Here is a 15205-nt window from a genome sequence, read left to right on the forward strand (position 1 = left end):
ACCTGCACACCGCCAAAGCCAACCTCCATGTGGGAATGAAGGCCATCGCCGAATGGATGAGGAACAGCCGACTGAAGCTGAACTCGGACAAGATGGAGGTCCTCATCCTCGGAACCACCCCTCAGCCTGGGACGACTCCTGGTGGCCGACCATGCTAGGAACAGCACCGACAGTCACCGACCACGCATGCAACCTGGGATTCATCCTCAACTCCTCCCTCTCCATGTCGAAGCAGGTCAACGCTGTCTCCTCCTCCTGCTACAACACCCTCCGCTTGCTTCGCAGGATCTACAAGTGGATCCCCACTGAAACAAGAAGAACGGTGACCCAGGCCCTCGTCAGCAGCAGACTGGACTACGGCAACGCACTCATCCCGACCAAGCACCTACGACGACTGCAACGCATTCAAAACACCTCCACCCGACTGATCCTCAACGTCCCTCGCCACAGCCACATCACCCCTCACCTGAGAGACCTACACTGGCTCTCCGTCGAAAAGAGGATCACCTTCAAGCTACTCACCCACACACACAAAGCCCTCCATAACACCGGACCAGCCTACCTCAACGGCCGACTCAGCCCCTACACCCCCACCCACCAGCTCCGCTCCACCAGCCTCGCCCTCACCGCGGTCCCCCACATCAAACGAACTACCTCCGGCGGCAGATCCTTCTCCCTCCTCACGGCCAAGACCTGGAACACCCTCCCTACCCACCTACGGCAGACCCAAGACCTACTCACCTTCAGAAGACTCCTCAAGACCTGGCTCTTCGACCAGTAGCGGCACACCTTTCCCCTCAGCGCCTTGAGACCCTCACAGGTAGGTAGTGCGCTTTATAAGTACATTGATTGATTGATTTATTGAATGCTGATGAAACTTATGACGATGAAGAGGATGTATATGAAATAGCATTGGCAATGTTGGAGGAGAACTATGGTAAAATACTAAGCATTGTTGGGGAAAGACACAATTTTTTTCTCGCAAAACAATTACAAGGAGAAAAGATTGAACAATATGTTGCAGCTTTAAGGAGGTTAGCAACTACGTGCAGATTTAGAGATTTAAGAGATGAGATCATTAGAGATCAGTTGATAAATGCAACAAATGACAAAAAAATACCAGAAAAACTGTTAGATTTAATGGACCCCACTTTAGATAAGTCCATTGAAATTGATAATCCTTTAGAGAATACGTCATTGTATGTTAAAGAATTAACGCGTGTTGAACCTTCTGTTGAATTCAATTCAACTAAGGAATGTGATGTGAGTGATAGCAAAAAAAAGGTGAGGGATCAGAAGTAAGCAGAAGGCAAAAAAAAAACAATTTGTTAATGTGAAAAAGGTGTGCTACAGATGTGGTAGCAACTGACATTCAGCTGATGCTATTGTCCTGCATCGAAGAGTAGGTGTTATAAATGCAAAAGAATTGGCCATTTTTTAAGAGTTTGCAAAGCTATTGATATGTCTCGTACAAAACCTGTTGTGAATATGATGAATGAGGATTCTGTGAATAATTCTGATGATAGTGACATCGAAGTTATGGTAGTCAATGATGTCAATGACATGTCTGGGAACATTAACGAAGCATATAACCCATCGAAGTGCAACATAAGTATAGAGAACAAAATTATACCAATGTGGGCTGATTGGTGCTCCCCTTTTACTTTAATTGATAGACAGAACTGGATTAACCTAGGTTCCAAGGAGCTACAAGTTGCTGATGTGAATCCTGTGGGATACTGTGGACAAAAACTTCCACCACTATTACATTTTTAAATAGGGAGACTGTAGCCAAAATATATGTTGGTGAAAAAGGAAAATATTTACTTGGATGGAGAGAACAAAAAGCCTTTAATATTATACTTAATCCTAACCATCCTGCACAGATATTTCTTACTGAAGCACAAGATGATATTCATAGTGAGTGGGTATTCAAGTTTCCCAATCTCTTTAAGAAAGAATTGGGTTATTTGAAGAAATTCAGACACCGTATAATTCTTAAAAAAGGAAGCATTCCTAGAGTACACAAAGTGCGAAATGTACCATTAGCATTGAGAGGATCCCTCAAGGAGGAATTAAATAGGTTATGCAATGAGGGCATCATTGAACCAATAGAGGCATCAGAATGGTTGAGTCCGATTGTAATCACACGCAAACCCAATTGCTGTATCCGCATGTCTGTGGACTTAAGAGACTTGAATAAATGTTTATGGGTAGACCGTTATCCCTTGCCTCATATAAATAAAATGTTGGCTAGTGTAGACAATTGGCACATTTTTCTCCACCCTGGATTTGTCAAGAGCATATCATCAAATCCTGTTGCAACCTGAATCCAAACACTTGACATCTTTTATAACTCCAGAAGGAGCTTTTCAATTTGTTTGAATGCCCTTTGGGTTGGCTTCTGCTTCAGCAGTTTTCCAAAGAGTGGTGCAAACAGTTTTGAAGGACATTCCCAATGTGCTTGTTCTTCAGGATGATGTTTTGGTTTGGGGTAGAGATAAACTGGAGCATTACAATTTGTTACAAATTGTACTTAACAAATTAGAGGAAGCGGGTCTAACCATAAGTCTACAAAAATGCAAATTTTATCAAGCAGAGGTGGATTATTTAGGCCACACATTATCTCAAGAGGGAATTAAACCTAAACTCAAACCAGTGGAAGATTTAGAGAAGGCTCCAATTCCGAGAGACAAGGACTAGCTGAGGTCATTGGACTGGCTGAGTATTACTCGAGGTTCAGTTTTATCTTTTCTGACCGTGTGTTTCCCTTGTGAGAATTAATGAAAAATAATGTAACTTTTATATGGTCTGATGACTGTCAACGTGCTTTCAATGAGGTGAAAGAAGCTATTGCTAAAGCTACTGCTTTAAGACTATTCAATCCTAAAGACAAGTGCATTATTGTAACTGACGCTAGCGGGTACGGTTTGGGTGCTGTATTAATGCAAATATATGATGGAAAGGAAAGGGTGGTGGCCTTCGCATCAAGCACGCTCAAGGGAGCTGACTGCACATACTCCACCATAGAAAAGGAAGTGTGTTGGTGGGGTTTGCAACACTTTCGTACATTTGTATGGGGTACACACAGATCACAAACCCCTTATTGACATATTTTCCACTGCAGGTGAGGGCAGGGCCACACCTCGGATTGCAAAATGGATATATCGTCTACAAGAATGTAACTTTTCAGTAAAGTATGTACCATGAGTAAGAAACATAAATGCTGATTGTCTGTCACGTCTTCCTGTAGTAAAAGTGGACAATGAAGAATTACGGTAGTTGATGATGATTGGGTGGTGGCTGATTTAGTTGATGTTTGTCAAGCCATAGAAGAACGGGAATGGAAGCAAGCTAGTGTAGATGATGTTGTGATGAAAAGAGTAATGGATTCTTTACGGATGAGTGAAGGATGGAAACTTCATGATGACATGTTACAATACAAAGAAGTTTGGTGTGAATTATCTGCGGTAAAAGGAATTTTAAGGAGGATTGACAAACTAGTAGTTCCTATTTCCATGAGACCTAGATTGATAGAATTATTACATGAGGGCCATGGCCGCATGAATGCTATGAAGAGGAAAGCAAGAGAAGATTTCTGGGGCCTGGCATGGACAGGCAAATTGAGAGATTTGTAAGAGAATGTGTGGAATAAGGCTCATGTAGTACAATAAACACCTATCCATCATGTGAAATAGCCAACGCATGCATGGGAGAGGTTAGATATTGACATTTGTGGTCCTTTTGAGATACTTCAAGTGGGGAGGAAATACGCTATCGTATTGATGGATTATTTCTCTAAATGGCCTGAAGTAACTTTTGTGTGAGAGGTTAAAACCAGTAGTGTAATAGATTTTTGTGAAGAGATCTTTCTCTTTTGTCCGATAATGGACCTCAATTTGTGTCTAATGAATTTAGTGGATTTCTTAAAAAATGGGGCAACAAACATCATAGGACACCAGTTTATCACCCATGGGGAAATGGTTTAATAGAGCGCTTCAACCGAGTGTTAGGTGAATGCATTCAGATGGCTGTGCATAATAAAGAATGTTGGAAAAGTCTTGTGAAGAAGATGTTTTGGAATTAGAGGACCACACCACACTCTGTAACGGGTGTAACACCTTTTTGTTTACTTAAAGGTAGGGTTCCATATTCCATAGCTATGCCTGCATGGATGGGAAGAAGTGGTAAGAAATGTTTAAATGAAGATGCCATGAGGACCAAGGTGGAAAACTATCAATTAGCGTATGAGCAAAGACACAATGACAGACTTGTCAAGAAACCAAGGTTGTTTGAGTTATGAATGTTTGTGAGGGTACATATTGGAACCATTCATTGTAAAGGGAGCTCCAAACTATCTGAGCCGAGGAAGATTCTATCAATCAAAGGTGACTTTTTGAAACTTTCTCATGGAAAATGGTGGAATGCCAATCACATTGCCAAATGCAGTGAATTTGAGGTTCGTGAATGGTGAAAGAGTAAATCTGATGAAGAAAAGAAATATGACGATGTTCCTAGTAGAAAACATAATGTTCATTCTAGAATTCCGCCTAGGAAGTTTGAAGACTATATCTGCAATTAGCCATATAAGACTTAATTATTAAAGTTTTTTTTGTTGTTAATTTAAGAGAGAATATATGTAGTATTCCATGGAATTCTAGTTATGTGTTTATTCGCTGGCAACTATCTCCTGGCAACTCCAAGCTTTTCTACTAGAATCCAGGCTGTTGGAATCGAGCAGTCAGAGGCAGGAGTTGATCCAGAGGGATGGCTGTTTGGGGTTCCTGATCCAATACTGAATAAAGTCAGTGTTTCCATTTGAAGTTGTGCCTCTCCTCTTTAAAATTCTCTAACTCCTATAAGGGCTGATTCAGTGCTATGCCTAGCTCTAATTCCTGACTGGGAGGAATGAAGGACATTCTGTACTTCCATGAAAGAAGCAAGATGGGTATTAATGTGCATTTGGCAATAACCTAGAGATTGTGGCAAATAAGGAGATCGGCCTAAAATTAGAGCAGTTAGACCGATCTAGATGTTTTTTTTCTTTTTAGCAAAAAGAGCACCATGGCATACTTCCAGGCTATGGGCAAGGAAGCCTCCTGAACAGGAGAGTTCAGACATTTAACCAGAAGAGACAGGTGATGAGGACTCATGATGCACAGTTTAGTAGGGGGAAAGGATCAAGTGGGGAACCTGATTTAGTAGACTGTATTAATTCCCATAAATATAGCGATCTAGGGGAGGAAATTAATGTAGTTTGGCTGGCGTCTTACATGTAGTCGGTTGACTAACTTCTTCAGGCACAGATGGGGTGCAGTTAGAGGGTGAACTAGAGCTCCTGAGCTTGAACTTGTCATTGTTAGCTAAGCTTAAAACAAGTTGAATATTGGTCACTTTCTCCATGAAGAAGTGTCCAGCTCTTCGCATTGGGCTTGCACTAGTGAGAGGGGAGCTACAGTGTTCTTAGTGTCGGACAAATCTTGAACTACTCTGAAGAGAGTCTTCAGCAGTTTTGAGCTTTATAAATGTTTTCGGAGTAAAAAAAGGCACAAGCTTCTTTACACCTCAAATGATAATGGTTCAAAACTGTTTTGTATTTCAGTTTTGAAGTGAGGTCCATTTTCTTTCAAGCTGCTTACATCATTTTTTTCTCTTCCTGAAGGATTGCATTGTACAAGGGGGTGGGAGGGTGAAGCTTGAATTGCAATTTTAACTTGGCAGGTAAAATAGTATCAAGGGAACTTCTGAGCCAATTGTCGACTTTGGGTTTATCATGGTCGACTAGTTTGGTCAGGTGGGGGGAAGTTTTGGATGAAAAATTGTTAAGGGCAGGCGAGTCTAGTTTTGTCAAATGTCTGGCCATCATGTTAGGCCTGAAGGCTGCAAGGATTGGTGGTGAGTAGTGGGGAACAAAAATGGGTACAGCAAAATAGTCCAACCATGATAACGGGAAGGGAGGCTTAAGGGTGAGATCAGCAAGGTTTTGGAAAATAGGGTCCGACATCTGGCCTGCCTTATGAGTGGGGTGGAATTAAATAGTTAGAGATTTAAAGTGCCCAAGTCTTCCCTGAAGGTCTGGCTCAATTTGCAGGAGTTGACATCTAGATGCATGTTTAAGTCCTCTAGTGGGGAAAAGATTGTGCTTTTTAATATATATGGGGAGATAATGTCAGAGATGGTGGAACTACAGTTACCGGCATAGCGGGTAAATGTACATATGTGTATAAAGTTAACATACCCTGAACACCAACCAGAGAAGTTAATTTTGACTCTAGCTTCTCAAGACCACAAATTCCTTAATTTTACATCCTTTTCTCACAGATCCATGTTGAGACCTCTTCTGGACCCTGCTCTCATATCCTGGCTGCCTATTTATCATTAGAATGACAGTTGCATTCAAATTCACTATGCTCTACCATCTGAAACTTGAAAGCAGCGCAAAAAGAACAAACGCAGAATTGAATTCCCATAGATCCCCACATCTCAAGAGATGCCTTGATGCCAATTAGGTTTTGTGCTGCATATGTGTCTGATTTTTCTGGAAAGTACTCAATGAAACTGGTGGAGTCTGCAAGAAGGCCAGATTGATATTATCGGGCATCAAGCATTTCCTGGGAGGATGGAGGAGTGGGAGGTTGGTTTTGTTACTGGGAGTGCTGCAATATCTACCTGATGTAACAGAATCAGGACTGTACAGCATAATGACTCACTTCTCACTACAGAGTTCCTTGTATACCTAGCAGATTTGAGGCAACAATAAAAGTGTTAAGATTTATATCTCTGGTGGTTTATCTTCCTGCTGGAGAGGGATCAGATTTTTTGTCTATTGGTATCTAATTTTATACAGAGGGTTAATATGCCTGCTGCAAATAACTTGTACTATGCAGATCACAGAACTATTTAATGTGCATAGCTCAGTGGGTTACTACTTTTGTCAACTTACAATTGTAATAAATCTATCACAGGTAGCTATGAACTGCCATCAAAGAGTAGCATGCAAACTGCATGGTACAGGTTTAAAGTTATGTTTTTACCCCAGTCTTTCATTATACTAGTGTTGCTAAAGTGGGGTTGTTTAAGTTGAAATATATTCTGATTAGCAAAGCCAATTGCTGTGCTACATTTTGAGTCCTGATTTTGTCCTCCTCAAAACCAAGCACTCTAAAAAAATGCCTAGCAGTATGGATGACGCGTAAATCCTACATATTTTATTTCTTTTTTGACTTATGTAACATTTTGTAAACACTGATTTACACACGTATGGTTGTCTCTGTATGTCTACTTTATGTAAAGTGCTCAGACTCCTTACACTGGCACAAGAGGTGCTATAAAACAAATTAAATACATGTGAGAAGAGCTATGGAGAGAAGAGAGCCACTGTTGGAGGGAGTCATTGAGTGAGGAAGTCATCGAAGGGCCCCCACAAGATTGTTGTATCCTGGTGTATTGAATGGTCATTAATTACTGTGCTCTATGAGCTAATACAATGGAATATATCATGAAAATGAGCTGTAGAATGCACCATTTTGGGAATTTTTGCCCCAAATTGTCTTGGGGTGAGACCCCCCATCACCCTTTATAGTGATCAGGCTCGCTTGCTGCCCTCACTCCCCATTCACTGTCGGGAGCTGGTCTGACAAAATTTGCCAGGGCTGCTTCAGGTTATCAGTCCGGCCCTGGTCTGCACCCTTGAATCCTCCAGTGTGTTTTTAATATGGTCTTATCACAGCCCACAGCTCCTTCTAGGCAATATCTACTGTTTCCTTACAAGAGCAGCCACAGCAGTATCTTTGAGGTATTCCTGGATATCTGAGAACCTACACTAGGATTCCTAGAGATCCTGGAGTGTTTGGGCCTGTCTATCAGCACCTCAGCGAAAACCTCACCCTCAAACACTTATGCTGATTCCTGCACATGAACTGGAGGACTCATGGAAATGAGGACAATGCACAACTAGAAGTGACACTACAATTGTCAATGTTCTGAACAATAAACTTCTTTGGACGATGGGAATTGACCAAAATGCTTGCTTTATTGCATATTTATGCTATTCCCATACTTTCATCATTTACCCAGTACTGTAAATGGAAACAAATTGATTTAAAACATCTTTAAGATCATTAAGGTCTAGATGGTAGTGCCTCTCTTGAACAAACATAGTTATTTAATTTCACATGTTTCTTCTGAAATAGTACCCGTATCATCTAATCATGTTTGGCTACATGTACACTTTCCATCTCATTCTGAGAGCAGGAGAATTCTGATCCATGTGCAAAATGAGTTTGTACTGGAATAGGACTTCTGAGTTGTGTGGTGATGATCACAATCTGCTAATTCCCCCATAACTCAGTAGGTCTTACCTGCCAAAATGTTTCTTTTGAAAGTGTCCACTACAATGGCAAAACATACACATTGTGATGCTAAAAACTACTCAATTTACATTGTATGCCTCATTTTACCCTGCACATCTCACAAAAGGGGGAAATTACTACAGTAAGTAAAACCATCACTATGGAGTATCTATAGTCATTGCATGCAGTAACTACAACCCTCTACTGCAATATCTCATATTCAAGGCCTATATGTCTGATATAAACTGAGACAATCATACATTTCACAAGTTCCAGTCATTTTCTTAAATAAAGCATAACACTGCTATTTTGTCTGGTGATATGTATACCAAAGGTGGAATATATAGAGGAAGAACTCTTACTTTTCAAAAAACTTTTATTGAACATTTTTAACAAAAACTGATGCACTTTTACAGCGATCTCAAAGATATAACATGTGAGTGCTCCCAAATGAGGTGCTCCAGGCATTTGCTACAGTTCAGGCAGTCCCAGTCTACCGCGACCATAGATAGAGTAATATTATACATTTACTTGTTCATTACTTTTACATAACACTGAAGTCTTCTTGCTTTTGTTTAAAAGGGCACCATGGTGATAGAACCTGGTGTCCTGATGGTATGGTTCATAGCTGTCAGTTGCACCTGACACTGGCTGCTGGATGGATGGGATCACTTGTACTGGATAAACTTATTCTACAGTTTTACTACTTAGAGCCATGTTCAAAGAAAAGCTGTGAAAGTACTGCAGTAAAAGTGGGTGATTTGGTTATGATTAGAGCTCCAGTTGGTAGGAAAAGTTCCAATATGTTTCAGAAACAGCATAGGGTAATCAAAGTGTTGACGAATGCTATCAAAACCGAGGATTCACGTATATGGAATCTAAATAGAGTGGTTATTATTAAGAACAGTAAGTTGAAGGCCAATGAAGGTGAATCTTCCTCACGTGCTTCTCAATCGAGTTCTGCAGAGGATAGTAAAAATCATAGCACTTCAAGAGACAAGAGGATTACCAAACTACCTTTCAAGTTTCATGATTATCAAATGTAACGTATGTGTCTTACTTTATCCTGTTTTATTGTAGGGTTTCTTAGCTTTGTTTTAGTCTTGTATATAGGGGGAAGGTGTGTAATATTATGCATTTACTTGTTCATTACTTTTACATAACACTGAAGTCTTCTTGCTTATGTTTAAAAGGGCACCATGGTGATAGAACCTGGTGTCCTGATGGTATGGTTCATAGCTATCAGTTGCACCTGACACTGGCTGCTGGATGGATGGGATCACTTGCACTGGAATAAACTTATTCTACAGTTTTACTTCTTGGAGCCTCTTCATCTTCATTTCAACTTGAATTTTACATGGAGCATGGACTACCATTAGATCTAGGCACAATGTCAGACTGAATGCAATGGAGTGCGGGTAGAATATACAAACCAGGCATCTGTATCAAAGATATTACCTTCGGCAGTCTCAACTTCAGGGCTTCTGGAGTAGCTCTTCAGGGTCACTTCTAAGGCTCCCATGACTTCAGTGGCAACACTTAGAAGCCAGAACTCACTCCAGGGGAGGCCATCAGTAAGGTTGCTACTAGACAGCTGGGCACCACAGGGAAAGGCCTCTTGCAGATTGGTATCTCCCTGTAGCCACACAGGAGGTCATTCAACTGACACTTGGAGTCCACGTCTTTCTCCTAGGTACAAGAGGGAGGGGATCAGCCCTTCAAGGTTCCTCTAAGGTCACAGACAAGAGGTTCTAACCAAAGGGGTAAAAGTTTCTGGGGTCAACTCTACCCAATTTTTCAGCAGTTCCTGTTTACCTTACTGCAAATAGGCCCAAAATGCTAAGTTTCAGGGCATTATAAATAGGATGAAACTCTAGTGCCACACTAAACCTGGGCTCTGAAGGCTGGGGGTTCGGTATGGGAGTGTCATAGGGAAATAGCCAGTGTCATTCCATATCTACCGCTAAAATCCAGTTTTATGTCAGCAGTTCTTGGTGGTGTGTAAGCTATTACCTGCTGAATGACAATTTTTGTTTCCCCACCCAACTCTTATTCTACCTCTAAAACAGACGTGATTAATGTATCTTCTTTCATTGACTAAAGCACATTTCTATAAAACATATATTGCAATACTAATAAAATAATAAGTAAATAAGGCAAATATGACAAAATCAATGGCAGGCTATGTTTCCCTGTTTAGTCCATGGTATTGCTATTTTCAGTAATATGTTACAAAAAACAAAGCAACATTTATAAAAAAAATTCTAAACCCAAAATGAAAAAGGCAAATACAAATAAATATAGAAATACAGTACCTAATCAGGTCCCCAAAGGTGCTGAAACGTTAGTCTTTTAAATTACAAGTTTCTGCATGTTGCAGAATTAAGACTGAATCCAGGTCAGTTCATTGTAGTTCCAACAAGTCTAAAGTACAGACTGCTGTTAATTCATCAAGACTGGATGGTGTACATTAATTTACTAAATTGAGGTTCAGTTTGAAGTGTTTCTTAAAGTTGCGTGATACTATGTTACATTACGTTACGTTATGTTATTGTTGGACCTGGCCCTCTCTGCAGGGTTACCCCCAAACTTATTGACCCCACTTTTGCTGATCTCGTTTTTGTTGGCCTTAGGACTCTGTGCACTTTACCACTGCTAACCAGTGCTGAAGTTCTTGTGCTCTCTCCTTTAAACATGGTGAAATGGGCTGATACCTAATTGGCACATTTAATTTACCTGTAAGTCCCTAGTAAAATGATAATACCTATACCCAGAGCATGTAAATTGAATTTTACTAGTGGGTCTGCAACACTGATTGTGCCACCCACTTAGGTAGCCCAGCTAAACATGTTTCAGCCCTGCATTTGTAGCCTATCTGTGCATTTTTAACCTGCCTATTGACCTGCCAAGGTAAACCTTTTGCCAGGCCCAAACCTTCCTTTTTAATACATATAAATCACCCCTAGGGTAGGCACTGAACAGCCAAGAGGGCAGGATGCAGTACGTTTCAAAAGGTTGTCATGTACTTTTAAGATTGACATGTCCTGGCAGTAAAAAAAGCTCTTCTTTTTCACTACTGCAAGGCCTCCCTCTCCCATAGGATAACATTGGGTTACCCTTTACATTTAATAAGCGATAACGTTCAATTGGAAGTAGATTGACAGGTTGAGTTTGGTGTCTAAAGAATTGTAATTGAAAGCCATGTTTAATAGTAAAGTCAGATTTTTTGTCACTATTCTGAAAATATCATTTTAGAAAGTTGTCAGTGTCTTGTCCCAACCATTTGGTGTTTGCTGTCTGTATTCTTGGTAACATGACTAGATGCAGTTAGCAGTTTGTCTTTGTGTGATACTCTCAGACAGTGAAACACAGTAAAACTAGGTGTTGGCAGGATGGGTCCCTCTGAGGTAACAAGGGGAGGAGCTGTCACTTACCGCACTTGCACATCACAAAGGCCCTGCCTGGGCACTGTCACAAAGGGTTTCACACTAGTATATTGTGACCATAGAAAATCGGGGGCAGGGAAGCAGGATATTTCAAGCACTTCTGGGAGGTAGAGTCCTCTAGAAGATTCTCCTACTTCACAATGGAAGCCAGGTATAAATATTGGATATCAGACCCCAACTCTTCAGGACGCATCTGAACTTGTGAGGAGACTTAGAAATAGGACTGCTGTGCTGCACTGCAAGAAGGACTCAAACTATGCTGCCTTGTGACCTGATTGAAGGACTGGACTTGCATCTTGAACCCAGGACCACTATTTTGACTCCAAGGGCGAAATGGCTGGCCTAATGATTAGAAGCCTTAGGGACAGATCAGGCTTCCTCCATCTTCCACCCAGCATCTGGACTCTGCCAGATGTGAGTCCTACCCTCCCAAGTGGTGCCAGCCCCATCCTGGACACTTGGAAGTGGGCCTGAACGATCTCTACCAGCCCCAACAGTGGTCTCAACAGAAGCGACATACGGAGCGCCGACAGTGTATTGTTTCACCCAACTTCAAATTGAGATCAGTGCATGGTTGTCTCTGGCGCAGGACTTCACATAGCCAGACATAGTCCTACAGGAACTGCCACTCCGCAATGTATCCTCGAAGCTGGCCTTTTCATCACAAAGCCCTAGTCAATGGCATCCTCAACAATGACACAGGACTTGGAATTGCAAGTCCTGCAGCTTCTTAGGAACCAGTCTCTGGCACAGGACTTCACATAGCCACATACAGTCCGTCAGGAACTGCCGCTGTGCAACACATCCTCAACGCAGGCCTTCGCATCCCAAACCTCTAGTCAACAGCATCCTTGATGATGACACAGGACTCTGAGTCACTAGCACTGCAAATTCTTAGGAACCAGTCAGTGCGCAGTGCATCTAAATGCAGGACGTTGAATCTTAAGCCCCTTGACAATGATGCAGGACCTTGCATCACAGCTTTGCAGTCCATAGGAATTGCGGCTGTGTGATGCATCTTCAACGTGGGACTCTGCAACGCTCTGGAGCAAGGATTCAACATACTCTTGTTCCCAGGGCCTAGCTGGGTCCCTGTAGTTGACAAACGCTCCATCATGGTCAGCCTGAACTTGTGACTTTGTACTAGTCTGGCGCGACCAGATATCCACAGTTGGCTCTTTGTGCTTTTTGGTTCTATTTTCATTTAGATCATTAAAATAGCATGTCATCCGGTTGCACTGAATTGTATCTTTCTCATTTTAGTCTTAATTTATTTATTAAATTGTACTCTATTTTTCTAAATTGTAGTGAGGTTTTTTATGTGTCGTATTTACTGTTTGAAGTGCTGCATCAATACTTTACACATTGCCTCTAAGTTAAGCATGACCTCTTTTGTGTCATGCTACTACAGGGGTAATTTGGGGTTGCTTGTGTCTCCACCCTGACAAGGTTTGTGATTGCTTCTTGAATAGGGCATTATCCCCCCTCACCCAATAACCCAATTTCTTACAGTTAATTCAGGTTATGTTATTTCATGTTAAATTGCGTTATGTTATGTTATCTTATGTTCAAATAATTAACCACAATGCTTCCTAGTGCCTTCTTCACAGCATGGGTCTCTGTGATGTCCAGGTCCCATACCCAAAATGATGCATGGACATTGGCTGGGTGTAGAAGTTAGGTTTATTCCGGAGAGGGGGATGCCGGCTTACATTACTTCTGTCTCCCCTTACAGAATGACTCGGTGCGCGTGCTTTCCCATCAGGCACTGCATGGGGTCACATGGTTGCCTGATGACTAGACTGCAACACCACACATCTCCCCCTTAACAATAACAACAAAAGGGAACATTGTAAATTTGCAACAGGTGCAAAGACGCTGCTTGTGGGAACATTGGGTCAGGGATGGCCATGAAAGAGGTACCTCTGCGGGGGGGGGGAGAACGAGAGAGAGAGATAGAGAGAGAGAGTTGCGGATGATGTCCTGCACTGAGGAAGCAGGATGTGCAAGGTGAGGAGTTTCATAGCAAACTCACTATATCTCTTAGGGTGCACCACTATCCTGCCTGTGCGGGTGCATGTGGAGGAGGCTTGCTCCTCTCCTGTTTCTCTTGTCTGTGATGGGGTCTGTGTGTTGCTCTGTGCTTGATTCTCTTTGTGTGCTGTGGGGCCACTTTGTCTTATGTCTGGGTTGTCATTGGGTTCTTGCGGTGGTGGTTGCTGAGTGGAAACCCCTGTGTTCCTTTCTCTTGTGGTCTCTGTATCACCCCCTGTCCCCCTTATGGTGCCAGCCACTCTGCAGTCCACAGGAGACGGGGCCACTTGTGTGTCTGGGTCCTCACCATCATAGCCTGCTCTTTTGGGGATGCTGGCTTTGTGCCACTGTAGGACTTTGTTGCATTTCGCCATCCTGCATTGAGACCACACTTTGCCGTCACTCAATAGAGCTGAGCGGGAGTAGAGTAAGCCTGGGCGAAGCGCTACGCTCGCGTAGTTTGCGAAGTTCGCGCTACTTCGCACTACGCGAACTGCACGTAGCACAGTGCGAACACGCGTAGCGTAGTGTTGCGTAGTGCTGCGGTAATTTTTTGCTTGCTCGCGGTCCTCAACGTCAAGTTGGCGACCGCGAGCAAGCAAAATGACATCCCGGCGAGACTTTTTCCTTGTTCGCGATCAGCAACATCAAGTTGGCGATCGCGAGCATGGAAAATAAACCTCCCGGCGAGATTCCCAACGCGAGGAGGTCAGGTTTCTCATTGCGAGTGGTCGCGTATGTTCGCGACCGCTCGCGATGAGAAACTACCAGTTCACGTTGAGAAAGCTGAAGCTCGAGTACAAATCTACTCGAGCAGCAGAAAACTACAGCTCGCACTGTGCAAGATGCCATTTTCAATGATTGCACAGTGCCGGTTGCTTGTCCGCACAGTGAAATCATTGAAAACAACATCTTGCACAGTGCGAACATGTTACTACGCAGTTCGCGAAGTGCTACGCGTAGCTCGCGTAGTGCGAACTTCACTTTGCGTAGCTTCGCGAAGTGCTACTTCGCGAACTACGCCCACCCTTCGAGTAGAGTTCTTTGACCTGTAGAGGCTTGCTGTCGCCTTTCTTGTGTAGATGTCCAAGCTTTACTCTTACCCAGTCTCCCAAGGCTAATGAGACCCCTCGTACTCCGTGCTTCGTATCATAGTTGTCCTTGTCAATCTTTTGAGCCTTTTCTATGTTGCTTCGAACCACCGCCGGGGACCATTTGCTCTGAAGTTTCATGTTCATCCATGCAAGGTTGTCCCTTGTGAGTGGTTCTCTTCCTAGCAGAATCAAGAATAGGCTGTACCTTATCAATGTGGGCGTGATGCGATACACCCATACCGTGTTCCGGAGCTCTGTTTCCCAGTTCTTGCCTGCGCTG

This window comes from Triturus cristatus, chromosome 5_2 (genome assembly GCF_964204655.1).
Source record: "Triturus cristatus chromosome 5_2, aTriCri1.1, whole genome shotgun sequence".
NCBI lineage: Eukaryota > Metazoa > Chordata > Amphibia > Caudata > Salamandridae > Triturus > Triturus cristatus.